The sequence below is a fragment of the Lithobates pipiens genome, unplaced genomic scaffold (genome assembly GCF_037356315.1).
Source record: "Lithobates pipiens isolate NorthernLeopardFrog02 unplaced genomic scaffold, aLitPip1_a1.2 Scaffold_35, whole genome shotgun sequence".
Taxonomy (NCBI): domain Eukaryota; kingdom Metazoa; phylum Chordata; class Amphibia; order Anura; family Ranidae; genus Lithobates; species Lithobates pipiens.
This window is the reverse complement of record NW_027507811.1, coordinates 18653988-18667957: the sequence shown is the minus strand read 5'-3', so window position 1 is coordinate 18667957 and position 13970 is coordinate 18653988. Positions and strand designations below refer to the sequence as shown.

The 13970-nt window shown below is 46.0% G+C and overlaps 1 protein-coding gene across 1 annotated transcript in view; it reads left to right on the top strand.

The window, feature by feature from the left end:
• Nucleotides 1-13970, top strand: part of LOC143955184 (uncharacterized) — a 230861-nt gene that overhangs the window by 190026 nt on the left and 26865 nt on the right. The gene's annotated exons all lie outside the window — the stretch shown is intronic.

Sequence of the window (13970 nt, the reverse complement as noted above, 5' to 3'; positions counted from 1 at the left end):
AGCTAGGGGGGAGTTGCTCAGGAACCACTGGTTAAAAAGATGGGTAGGTAGGCTAGGGGACGACTGATGCCTAAAGTGAGTCTCCTGAAGGAAAATCACCTGCGTCTTCAACCGCTTCAATTCTCCCCAGAGCTTACTACGCTTATGAGGGGAGCATAGGCCCCTAACATTGTAAGTGCTTACCTGCAGTGTAGCCATCCAAAAAATTTAGGCTGGGTCATGCTTGAGAACTGGTGGTGTGCCCGGTGCAGACGACAAAATGGCAGAGTTGACCTAAAGAAAGAAGAGTCAGAAAAAAGAGAGCAGACCAGGGAAGAGAGAGAAAGAGAAAGGGGGAGAAAAAACATACGTGTGAAACATAAATAAGGCACATCTGATAAAACATAGCGGCCGAGGTCGGCCAGAGGTAGAAAAAAACTAAAAGTTATGTCAAGGTCCCCACCCCACACAGGAGGAGGGTGGGGCCCAGGCCACAACTTCATATCCAAACAAGGATCTAAGCCCGTAAAAAGTAAAAAAAAGGGAAAAACGGGTATCCTACTGGGGGTACGTGGGATCCCATAGTGAAGAGGGAAGGGGGCCCCCATCTCCGCCTACCACATCTAACTTGGTGCGATAAAGGAGGGGGAAAATAAGTAAGGTGGCAATGACTAACGCATAGCAGGTTCCCCACGGCATAACAAAAACAATGCCAAAAAAATAAAAAAAATAACTGCAAATGTGAACCAAAAACTCGAACCAGCACAAGCTGCCGTGGGGAGTTCCAGGTAAGGCAAGTCAACCCAGAGTTCTGCAGGTCACAGGAGCGTGTCCTTGGAAGAAAGATTCAGGGACCCAGGTCAACAGAGTCCGTGGAAGGATCCATGGATTGTCTCCTATGGCGCCGTCTGCGATTTTGACTAGCGGGCAGCCACGGTTGCGGTGTCGGCAATCTAAAAGCCGCAAAGTCTGAAGGGTTCCTCCAGTCCGGAAAGTCAACCTGTTCCAGCTCCAGGGAAGCTAAAAAGTGTGGGAGATCATCTTTAGTGCGGAGAGTCACGGTCTTACCGTCCCTAGTAACCTGGAGGGCAAAGGGAAACCCCCACCGGTATGACAGTCCAGACTCTTGAATAGCCAGCAGGAGGGGGCGCAGGGCCCTGCGTTGCATAAGAGTGCTCCTTGAAATGTCCTGGTAAAAAGCCAGATGTGCACCATCAAAGTCAAAATAGGGTTTTCCTCTCATTTTCTGCATTATGCGAGCCTTAAGCGTATATTTATGTAGCTTACAGATAATATCTCTTGGATTATTCACATCTTGAGAGGGGGGTTTCAAGGCCCTATGTGCACGGTCAATTTCTACAGTAGCTGTGGCAGGCAGGCCTAGAATCTCCTTAAAGGCGCCTTCCAGGGTGGGAATAATGTCTCTAGCTCCTGTGGCCTCAGGGAGGCCCCGGATCCTAATGTTAGCTCTGCGACTGCGGTTCTCGGTATCGTCCAACTGACAAAGCAGGGCCTCAATCTGACGGCCTTGCGCATCGCATTTATCCTGTAGCATGTTTATGACAGGGAGGGTCTCTTCAAACCTCTGCTCCAGGGACTCCATCCTGCCCCCCAGGTGTACTGTGTCTGCCTTAAGCTGTGCAATGTCCTCTTTAAACGCCTTCTCCACTCTATCAGCAAAGTGCTCCAGGTCAGCCTTGGTGGGGAGGGACAGAATATGGCGCCTGATATCCGCGTCAGCCAGGGGGTCCGGTTCGTCAGGAGCTTCTGCCAGCAACCCGGGGGACCCTGGGGAGGTCGGGGGGGCCGAATCACTCACCGACTGCGGGGAAGGTATCGGCGATGTATCCCTCCGGTGCGACTTTGCGGCCGCGGCTGGCGCGGCCTTGCCAGGCTTCAGGGCCTTGCCGGCCGGCGCCATTTTGGAGGCCTCCCGGCCCTTCTCCTCCTGCCCCGGGAAGAAGTTATCTAGCTGCGCTTGCCTCGAGCGGTCCACCCGCGGATGCTGGGATGACGCCCGGCTCTTGTGGGACATCGCTGTGTGAGGATGGGGACGGATTCACCCTCCTTATGCTGCTATCATGCGGCGGTGAGACGGAGCTGAGGAGACACATGTCTTCACTCCTCCATGGTCAGGCCACGCCCCAGAAACGTGCAGTTAACGTCTACCTGTATGAACTCTGCGGCAGAACAGGTTCTGGGGAGCTGGGGTTTTTTTCACCGTGCCAGTGGCTGCTCATGCGCGACGCATGCAGATTTCTTTTTTTTTTTTCACCTCTTTATTATTTCCCTTCCCATTACCCTTCCCCCCCACCTCCTTTCCCAAGTTAAATGTCAGCGTTTTCCCATCTCCTCCTATCCTCCTCCCATATTGGTCTAATATGGTCTTAAATATTCTGCGTAACTCCAATCCTTCTTAAAATCTTTCCAACATTCCCGTTTTTTTATTACTGCTTCTCTTTTATTATCTTCTCCACTACTCAACTTTTCCATCTTATATACCTCTTCAACTGCATCTACCCACTCCCACATCATTGGACTTTCCACCTCCTGCCACTTTTTAGGGATCAATTTCTTCGCTGCGTTAAGGAGGTGTGGGATAGATTTCTGCGGCCATTTGAGGAGATCACCAAACTGATCAGTCGCAGCCATGGCGCCATCAGTGACATGGTACCTTATGCCTTCTTTATGGAGCGTGCATTGCGTCGTGTCATTGATCAAGCTGTGGAGGAGCAGGAGCGGGAAGATGAGGAAGTCGCAATGCTGGATGAATTCCCAGGGGGGGCTACTCTATCTGAGACAAGTCAACAACAGGAGTCTGAAGAGGAGTCAGAGGAGGATGGTGCCGGGGCGGATGAGGAGGAGCAAGAAGAGCATGCTTTAAACCTTTCTGGGATCCCTGTTGTTGTGCGTGGATGGGGAGAGGAGAATGAAGAGGACGACATTATCCTGGATGATGAGCAGGAGCCAGGCTACCACACCGCTTCCAGTTTAGTGCAAATGAGGGCCTTTATGCTCTAGTGCAGTGATGGCGAACCTTGGCACCCCAGATGTTTTAGAACTACATTTCCCATGATGCTCATGCACTCTGCAATGTAGTTGAGCATCATGGGAAATGTAGTTCCAAAACATCTGGGGTGCCAAGGTTCGCCATCACTGCTCTAGTGTTTTAATAGGGACCCCTGTATAAAAAGCATAAGGGTCAAGGACCAGTACTGGGTGGCAACGTACTTAGACCCCCGGCACAAACACAAAATGGCGGAAATGTTACCGCCGTCACAGAGGGCTGGCAGAATGGAGCACTTCCAGGCCTTGCTTCGAGAAATGCTGCATTCTGCCTTTGCGTGTGCTGGCAGAGGAGCAATTCCCACTCCCAGAGAAGGAGTTGCGGGTACCAATCCAACAGCGCCTGCAAGAAGAGGCCGGTTTGAAGATGTGTTGGTGACTTCGGATATGAGGTCATTCTTTCAGCCGACCCATCGACAGGTGTCATCCGAATCCAGCATCAGGGAACGCCTAGACCGTCAGGTGTCCGACTACATCGGGTTAACGGCCAATGTGGACGCTCTGAGGAGTGATGAACCCCTGGACTACTGGGTGGGCAGGCTTGACCTCTGGCCAGAGCTTGCCCAATTTGCAATCAAACTGTTGGCTTGCCCCTCGTCCAGTGTCCTGTCCGAAAGGACGTTCAGCGCAGCAGGGGGGATCGTGACCGATAAGCATACTCGCCTAGCTCACGACAGTGTTAACTACCTCACATTTCTAAAAATGAATGAGGCATGGATCTCGGAGGAATTCAACACATGTGACCAGTAGACCATGTATATGTCTAGAAACTATTTTTTTTAATCAAGCACACAGACCTTCTTTCTTCATTTGGCTCCCTTCCTTGTCCAAAAAAAGCACACCGTACTATATGCCCGTACCCTCCTCTTTGAAGAGGTTGAGCGGTGTCATATTTCTACTGGGGCTGCTTATTATGAGGGGCTCCCACCATCCCTGTGCTATGCTGACATCCTCCTGGGGCTGCTTATTATGAGGGGCTCCCACCATCCCTGTGCTGTGCTGACTTCCTCCTGGGGCTGTACCTCTGCTGTGCATATTATGAGGGGCTCCCACCATCCCTGTGCTATGCTCATTATGAGGGGCTCCCACCATCCCCGTGCTATGCTCATTATGAGGGGCTCCCACCATCCCTGTGCTATGCTCATTATGAGGGGCTCCCACCATCCCTGTGCTATGCTGACTTCCTCCTGGGGCTGCTTACGGTGCAGGTGTCAGTGCTGTATATCATGGTGCTGATGTCAGTACTCTCTATCACGGTGCTGCTGTCAGTGCTGTATATCACGGTGCTGGTGTTAGTGCTTTATGTCACGCTGCTGATGTCAGTGCTCTCTATCACGGTACTGGTGTCAGATCACTCTATCACGGTGCAGGTGTCATTGCTGTATGTCACGCTGCTGATGTCAGTGCTCTCTATCACGGTGCTGCTGTCAGTGCTGTACATCACGGTGCTGGTGTTAGTGCTTTATGTCACGCTGCTGATGTCAGTGCTCTCTATCACAGTGCTGTTGTCAGATCACTCTATCACGGTGCAGGTGTCATTGCTGTATGTCACGCTGCTGATGTCAGTGCTCTCTATCACGGTACTGGTGTCAGATCACTCTATCACGGTGCAGGTGTCATTGCTGTATGTCACGCTGCTGATGTCAGTGCTCTCAATCACGGTGCTGCTGTCAGTGCTGTATATCACGGTGCTGGTGTTAGTGCTTTATGTCACGCTGCTGATGTCAGTGCTCTCTATCATGGTGCTGTTGTCAGTGCTCTCTATCACGGTGCAGGTGGCATTGCTGTATGTCACGTTGCTGATGTCAGTGCTCTCTATCACGGTGCTGGTGTCAGATGACTCTATCACGGTGCAGGTGTCATTGCTGTATGTCACGCTGCTGGTGATCATCTCCTGCACCCTCTTCTTTGCCTACCCTGACCTTCCCTCTCCTCCATTGCCTTCATGCGCTCCACAGTCCTGAATTGTCACAACAATTTCCCATATAAAAAAAGAATGCTTGTAGTTGTCGACCCCAGATTCACCTCATACATGTGCTATGTCATTGGCCATGTGGTGGGACTATGTTTGCACAGCTATTAATTATTTTGTGGCTGCAAATTTGACCTGTAGGTTTGCAAAGTTCGCCTCCCATTGAAGTCAACGTTACGGTTCACAAACTATCGGCCGCGTTCGCGGTCCGCGTTCGCGGTCCGCGTTCGCGAAACGTCCCGTCGGAAGTTTGTCCATCACTATATTTGTCCTGTGTTCCTATTATTATTATTATTACTTTTGTGCTGGTCCATGTTCTTTTCTTTACTGTTCTACAGTTTAAAATGCCAAGTTTTATTTTCGTGGACACAGGAATCGCTCCGCCCGGTCAATAGCAGATTGACGTCTGGGAAGCAGTTCAGTTATCCTGACTGGGCGTCATATGACGTCCTTCAGGATAACAGTCGCCGTGCACCCCAATCACGGCTGATCATAATGTAAACAGGAAAAGCCGTTGATCGGCTTTACCTCACTCGCGTCTGACAGACGCGAGTAGAGGAGAGCCAATCGGCGGCTCTCCTGACAGGGGGGGTCTGCGCTGATTGTTTATCAGCGCAGCCCCCCCCCCACAGATGCCCGCACTAGACCACCAGGGAAGCCGCCTGGACCACCAGGGAAGGGGGCAATATGTGGATGGCTAGGTAGGTACCCCATGGTCATCCACATGTGCAAATAAATGCCCAATCTGTGCCAATCAGTGCCCACAAATGGGCACTGACTGACACCATCATGTAACACATGTGAAAATGTGTAAATCGGTGATGCCCAGCAATGCCACCCATCAGTGTCATCAGTGCCACCTATCAGTGCCCATATGTGCCCACCTATCAGTGCCATCCATAAGTACCCATTAGTGCCACCCATAAGTGCCCATCAGTGCCACCTATGGGTGCCCATCAGTGCCGCATACCAGTGACACCTATCAGTGCAGCCTACCAGTGCCCATCAGTGCCATCTCATTGGTGCCACCTCATCAGAGCCCATCAGTGCTGCCTTATCAGTGACCGTCAGTACAGCCATATCAGTGCCGTAATTGAAGTAAATGTACTTATTTACAAAAAAAATAACAGAAACAAAGAAAAACTTGTTTTTTTTTCAAAATTTTCGATCTTTTTTTATTTGTTGCGCAAAAAATAAAAATCGCAGAGGTGATCAAATACCACCAAAAGAAAGCTCTATTTGTGGGAACAAAATGACAAAAAATTTGTTTGGGTACAGTTTTGTATGACCTCGCAATTGTCATTCAAATTGCAACAGCACATAACTTGTAATATGTCAAATAAAGAAATAAACAATAAAAAAAAAAAAAATTGCAACAGCACTGAAAGCTGAAAATTGGTCTGGGCCGGAAGGTGTCTAAGTGCCTGGTATTGAAGTGGTTAAACATTGTTTGATCAACCACTAATACTTCGTTTTTGGGATATGCACGTTAAATGCATTTGATGTCAATAAGTTCATTAGATTGTTGTCTAGATGTGTTTGTAACTAATGAAATATCAACTTTCTTCACTGTCAGTAGAGGACACTTAGCAGCTGTTTATGCATTTTGATGCAGGAGCACTAGTGTGGGACACCATAACACCCTTGTTATGGTGTCCCACGCAGGTGCTCCAGTGGATACTAGGGGTATCTCCATGTGTGAAACTTGCACAAAACAGATAAGTATTCTGCTTTAAAAAGGGAAAAAATCATGTATTCAGCTTGGAACTCTGTCAAAACAGACAATTGGAAGACATTTCCAAACAATGTTTCATATTACTATTTCTAGCCTAACATATCAGTCTGCTAAAGTATACATTTTTTGGATTCACATAGGGGAAAAAAGAAGAGAGCCAGCTGAGATGTGTGTGTACACCAGTAACCCAGCACCTCCTGAAGATACAGAAAGTCAACTCACCAGACACCCTGAAGAAGATGTTGATGCTGATGTGCAGGAAGCACTGTATGAAGTTCTCAAAACTGTCGACCACAGGTCAGTGTCTGAGACTGCAGCTTCAAGTAATAGATGGATGCCTGCATATTTATAATACATGGTGTTTATTTTTTAGGTGATGTGGATGTTGTGGAAGACCAAAATCACTTCAGCAGTGCTAGTGCTCAAATACTTATCAGTGATCTCTTGGTTTGCAATAGGGAATTGGAGAAAATTTAAGAAAACATGCATGATCTCCAAAACAGAGTTATCAACATCATCGATGTTTTAGCTAAAATGTAAAAGCCAAACATGTTTTATTTATTTTTTGTTATGTTGTACATGTGTTTGTACAGTTTTAAATTGATTAACCTTTGCACATTTTTTTTTAAATAGTTACAGCTGTTATATTTGAATGTACTCACTTTTCACTTTAGCAAAAGATTGACATAGGAACCTGCAACTCCATGACTTGTTATGATATTTTTTGTTGCCTACATCATGTTAAACAGGATCAAACCGATGCATTTCAGCACTTGCAGCCTTCCTCAGATGAGTAATTATGCTTTAGATGAAACACATCAGCTTGTTTCCTAATTACATTTTTGGTGAGAAAAAGAGAATTCATTGAGTTGCCAGCTCCTATTTTAACTTTGCCCATTTCTCAGGGTGGTTTGTTCCCCCAGCTACAGCACCAAATTGGACACCGCACATTGTTGAATATGGTGAGGTAGCTTGTCCAAAAGTACTGTCTTGTACAAAAAGCTTGAAGGTGTGCTTTCACATGTTGTACAAATATCCGTGTTTTGTATATTACTATTTCACCCAAAAACTTGAATACCTGCACCATTTTTTTTAGTTACACAGTTACCTGAAATTTTTGGAGTTTTATAAGAAACTTTTATAAGAAATGTGGCTGTTAGCCAAGTTACATCTAAAAAAAAGTAGGAACCAACTTTGTGTCTGTGCTTGCTTCTTTAGGAATGCTGTATTATGTTTTCAGGAAAGTACAAATATGTACTTTGTCCATTTAAGGATGCAAATTGGTTTGGGCAACAATGCCTTATTTAGCGAGTGCAAAAATCGATGTAAGACCTGGTTCACATTAATGCTACTTTGAAATCGCCCTACTTCATTTGAAGTTTGCGCGATTTCTAAGTAGCAAGTTACAGGTGCTACTTGATAGACATTTGTGTGGCTTCATGCCCAGATGTCTATTGAAGTCACAACTGAAATTGCCAGAAGTAGTGCAGGAACTACTTTTGCAAATTGTTGAAGCGCCACTAATTCTGTGTCGCACCAACTGGAACAGTGCCATTGCCTCCAATAAGCTGTGACTTGTCGTGCAATTTTATCTCTCAAATCGCATGACAAATCGCTCCAATGTGAACATAGGCTTTAGTGTCTGAGGTCAGTGTTTCTCCACTCCACTTATCTAGGTGCACCACCAGGTCCTGTTTTCTGTATTTTCCTCAAAAGAAAAACCACTGTGTGAATTACTAACCTTGAAAATGACATCATCATCTGTGACAAAATCAAAAAATATAGAAAACCTGACCTGGGAATGTATCTGGAGAAGGAGAGATGACAAACACTGCCCTAATTAATGTTAATTGTAATCTTTATGTGTTTTTAACCACTTCCCGACCAGCGCACGACGATGTACGTCGACAGAATGGCACGGGCAGGCATATTGGCGTACAGGTACGTCCAATATTCGATGCTGCCCTGCCATCGGGAGCACGCCACCGGCGGCGCGCTCCCGCGCTGGTCGGGACCCCCGTGAGTCCGGTCGCGGGACCCGCGGACTCGATCGCCGCGGGCATCCCCGCGATCGTCTCACGGAGCGGCCGAATGGAGGAAAGGCTGTATAAACAACATTTCTCCATTCTGCCTAGCAACTAGTGACGCTGATCTCTGCTCCATGTGATTGGAGCAGAGATCAGTGTACACTAAATGAAAGCCCAACCCCCCCACAGTTAGTAACACACCCCTAGGAACACTTAACCCCTACACTGCCACCCACTGGTTAACCCTTTCACTGCCAGTGTCATTTACACAGGAATCACTGCATTTATATAGCAGTGATTACTGTATAAATGACAATGGTCCCAAAAATGTGTCAAAAATGTCCGATGGGTCCCCCACAATGTCGCAGTCACAATAAAAATCGCCGCCATTACTAGTAAAAAAAAAAATAATAAAAATTTATTAATAAAAATGCTATAAAACTATCCCTATTTTGTAAACGCTATAACTTTTGCGCAAACTAATCAATAATCGCTTATTGTGATTTTTTTTACCAAAAATATGTAGAAGAATACGTATCGGCCTAAACTGAGGGAAAAAAAATGTTTTTTTATATAATTTTGGGGGATATTTATTATAACAAAAAGTAAAAAATAATGCGTTTTTTTCAAAATTGTCGCTCTATTTTTGTTTATAGCGCAAAAAATAAAAATCGCAGAGGTGATCAAATACCACCAAAAGAAAGCTCTATTTGTGGGAAAAAAAGGACGTCAATTTTGTTTGGGAGCCACGTCGTACAACCGTGCAATTGTCAGTTAAAGCGACGCAGTGCCGAATCGCAAAAAGTGGTCTGGTCTTTGACCAGCAAAATGGTCCGGTCTGCCAGTGGTTAAGAATCGCAAAGCCAAAATTTTAAGATGCCCACAAATGGTGCCAAAATATTCTTATTTCTCTCATGATCCCATGCCTAAAATGTGTGTCTTTGCCTACATCTAGTTTGATAAAGCCCCAAAACACAAAGTGTGTCAACATGTGCAATCAATCATCACGGGATATCAATGTACACGTTTTGGGGTGCAACCCCTTCCTCCAAACTGAAGTAGGTGAGAAGAAGGGTTATTTGTGAAAGGCCAATCCACTTTGCACTACAAGTGCAATGCAAGTGTAGTGCAAAGTGGATTGGCCTTTCATTAATAAACCCAAGTGTGTCCACGTGTGCTAGGTCCCATCATGGGGTATCAGTGGATGTTTTTCGGGGGTGCAACCTCTTCCTCTCACCTACTTGGTTTAGTTTGGAGAAAGGGGTTGCACCCCCAAAACGTGTACATTGATATCCCGTGTTGGGAGATAGCACATGTTGACACACTGTGTGTTTTGGGGCTTTAGAAACTAACCTGTTTGTACCTACACACATTTTAGGCAGGGGCTCATAAGGGACATTTAACAGTTATGCCTCTACGTGTACGTGGCTTCAAATTTTGGCTTTTAGAGTGGTGAGATCACCCCAACTGAGGAAGGCAACATCAACAGTTTTGGGATACTAATGTCTCATATGCAGGGCTTTTTTTCTCAGCAAATAGGTCCAGGAACTCAACCATGACTTCCCAACCACACACACTTCAAACCGTATCACATGGGTGTGTCACATTAATGGGTGTGGTCTAATTTAACTAACAGTGGGAGAATACCAAGTGCAAAGTTGGGCGGGTCGTTAAGGTGGGCATTTATTTGCACATGTGGATGGCCATGGGGTACATACTTGGCCATCCACATTTTGCCCCCTTCCCTGGTGGTCCAGGTGGCCTGTAGAAAATGGCCAAAATTAAGGCCATTTGAGAACCTAGGAGACAGATAAGAAACACAAACAGTAATTCAAATGAAATAGGAGTTTAGTATCAAATTAAATGATTTTCCTGATCAGCAACATTTTGCTGCAAAGCCACTGGCCTTCTACCCACAAAGTAGTCCATATATTGTTGCTGGACATTTCGGGCAGTTTGGGAGGGCAACCCAGCATGGCCCCTTTCCAGAGCCGTCATCACACCAGGATCATCTGGGCCTGACACTGAAAAGTCAACCTCACTTTGAAGTGAGGCAAGGTAACGGCTTGCATTCCTTCGTAAGTAATTGTGCAGTATGCAGCAGCACAATACGACATGGTTGATTTTGTATTCCGCCAGGTTAATTGATGTTAGAAACAGTCTGAACCGACTGGATAGTATGCCAAAGGCGTTTTCCACAACCCTTCGGGCACGAAAGAGCCTGTAATTGTAGATCCTCTGCTCTGGGGTGAGGTTCCTCATAGGAAAGGGCCTCATAATATGTTCCCCCTGAGCAAAGTCTTCATCTGCCACAAAGACAAAATTGAGGCCCCCGACATTCTCCTCAGGAGGTGGTAAATGTAAGTTGCCATTCTGTAGCCGACGGTAGAATTCGGTCTGTGCAATCACTCCTCCATCCGAGTTGCGGCCGTTCTTCCCAATATCCAGGTACAGGAACTCATAATTTGCAGACACTACCGCTAGCATGACTATGCTGCAAAAGCCCTTATAGTTATAATAATAAGAGCCCGAGTTGGGTGGTGGGACAATACGGACATGCTTCCCATCAATCGCCCCTCCACAGTTGGGAAAATCAAACTGATGGTGGAATTGGGCTGCAACAGCCTGCCATTCCTGTGGGTTGGAAGGAAACTGTGGAGTAAAACAATAAAAAAAAATTACTACTTTTGCACATAACATTGCAAGCAGATTTGACACAAACATTCTTGGCCAACATGAGTATAACATTTATTTAAGTATTTAAACACTAAAGTATAAGGTCAACTTATCAGATTCCTCACTCCCTCTGGTCGCCCATTTTAAAAATGTTATGGTGGGGGACAATGAGTAGATGTTTTGAACAGGTAAACCTCTCCACTTCCATGAGAGCTGAATGCATAAATAATGTGTGATACTTTGGCCAGCCCTTCCTTACTTAGACTATTGGCAGCCCATTGGACAGTTAAGAAGTGTCTTAATCCAAAAAATATGGATACACACTGTCCAAATTGAAGCACATTTTTACATTCATAAATTACCTATCAAGACACTAGGAGACAAAAACTGTCAACAGTACCATTTGAAGGTATTCTGGCAGGCCCTTGCACTACATGCTTTGGTGAATTCATCCAGAAATTTGACCACAAAAGAGGTATAGTGTGTCTGGGTTTCGCAAAGTCAACAGAAAGAGTATTGACATTGGTTGACTTAGCATTTGGGGGGGGGGGGGGGTTCCAAATGAGTTTGTGACACAAAAAATAGCCTCTTGCATGCTGCCTGAATTCGAGAACAACAATAACATCTGTACACATTTTAGGGGGTGTTTAGGGTAGGCACAAAAAATTAAGCTGACAAAATACATTGTTAAGTGTAGGTGTGTATGGCTGGGGTGTATGGGCCCAGGATAGCATGCTGGGGAGGTTAGTGAAGGAAAATATGCATGAAGGACAAAAAAGGAGCATTAAAAGCATACAGCATGCACGATAAAGGACAAAGAGGTGTTCACAGCATATCACAATAAGACCCCTTTCACACCACACTGACAATAGCTTGGGCGGTAAAACACTGCTATTTTTAGCAGCGTTTTACCACCGGATTTGCGGCGCATTTCGGCCGCTAGCGGGGAGCTTTTACCCCCACTAGCGGCCGAGAAAGGGTTAAAACCGCCGGCAATATGCCGCAACAACGGTGTTTTGCCAGCGGTATTACAGCGCTGCCCCATTGATTTCAATGGGGAGCAGCGGTGGAGGAGCAGTAAACACACCGCTCCTTCACCGCTCCAAAGAAGCTGCTGGCAGGACTTTTCCCTGACGTCCTGCCAGCGCACCGCTGTAATGTGAAAGCCCTCGGGGCTTTCACACTACAGACAATGGTGCAGCTTTTTTAGGGCAGATTGCAGGCACTATTTCTAATGCTATAGCGCCTGCAAAACACCCTGGTGTGAAAGGGGTCTAATGGTAATTATGGAATGAAGAAATTAATACAATACATTAGCAAACATTAAATACATAGAATGTGATGTTAAAGGCTAAAACTTACCCGAATATAGTCCTTCTGCAGGACTTGGATAATGGCAGAACAGGTCTCTGGAATAATGATTCCCAGAGCCTGAGGGGAGATCCCAGTTGTGAACTTCAGATCCTTGAGACTTCTCCCAGTCGCCAAGTACCGCAAGGTGGCGATGAGCCTTTGCTCGGGGGTAATGGCAAGCCGCATGCATGTGTCCTGCTTACTAATATAGGGCATAAGCAATTCCAATAGATGGTAAAAGCAAGAGTCCGTCATCTGAAGATAATTCCTGAAATCATCTGGATTATTCTCCTGGAGCTCCTGCAGCAAAGGCATATGACAGGATTGGTCACGATTAAGGAACCAATTCTTGGTCCAAGAAATACTCTTTTTTCTGTTCCTGGACTGGACTTGGTTCAAAGCAATAACTCCAAGCCCAATGATAGCACGATCTCTCCGACGAGAACGCCACATGGCTAGTAGACGAAGGCCGATCAGGAAACGAACTGACAAGCACGCACTGAAAATCAGAAAGTACCTGACAAGCACGATCTGAAAATCAGAAACAACCTGACAAGCATGCACTGAAAATCAGAAACGAACTCAAAAGAACGCACTGAAAATCAGAAACGACCTGACAAGCACGCACTGAAAAACAGAAACGAACTGACAAGCACAACCTGAAAAACAGAACGAACTGACAAGCACGATCTGAAAAGCACGAATCGACACTCACCAAACTTCTACTAACATAGGATTAGCAGAAGGAGCCCAAAGGGTGGCGCATGACTATTGAACTTTCTTTTTATCGGCTCGTAGTACGTCTGGTACATCACTATGTTTGTAATTGTTGGCCATGTGTATACAAGACAAGTTTGAGCCAACGCCCTTCGGACAAAGTTCCACGGTTTTGTTGGCTTAAGAGGGTGATTGTACAGACACAGGAAGTTAGAAACAGGAAGTGATACCACAAATGTGGAGGAAGTGATGTCAGGCGCATACAGGAAGTGATGTAGGGGATTAAAAAGGAAGTTGTGGGTGAGAGGTGAGTTATGAGGAAGTAGAAAGAAGACTTCGGAGCTCTCCAAGAGAAACAATTAGAAGAAGATTCTAGAAGTCATCATTGATCTGCTGACAGGAGAGGTGAGCGGTGCTGGGAATTTTGGGAAATTATCCAGTAACA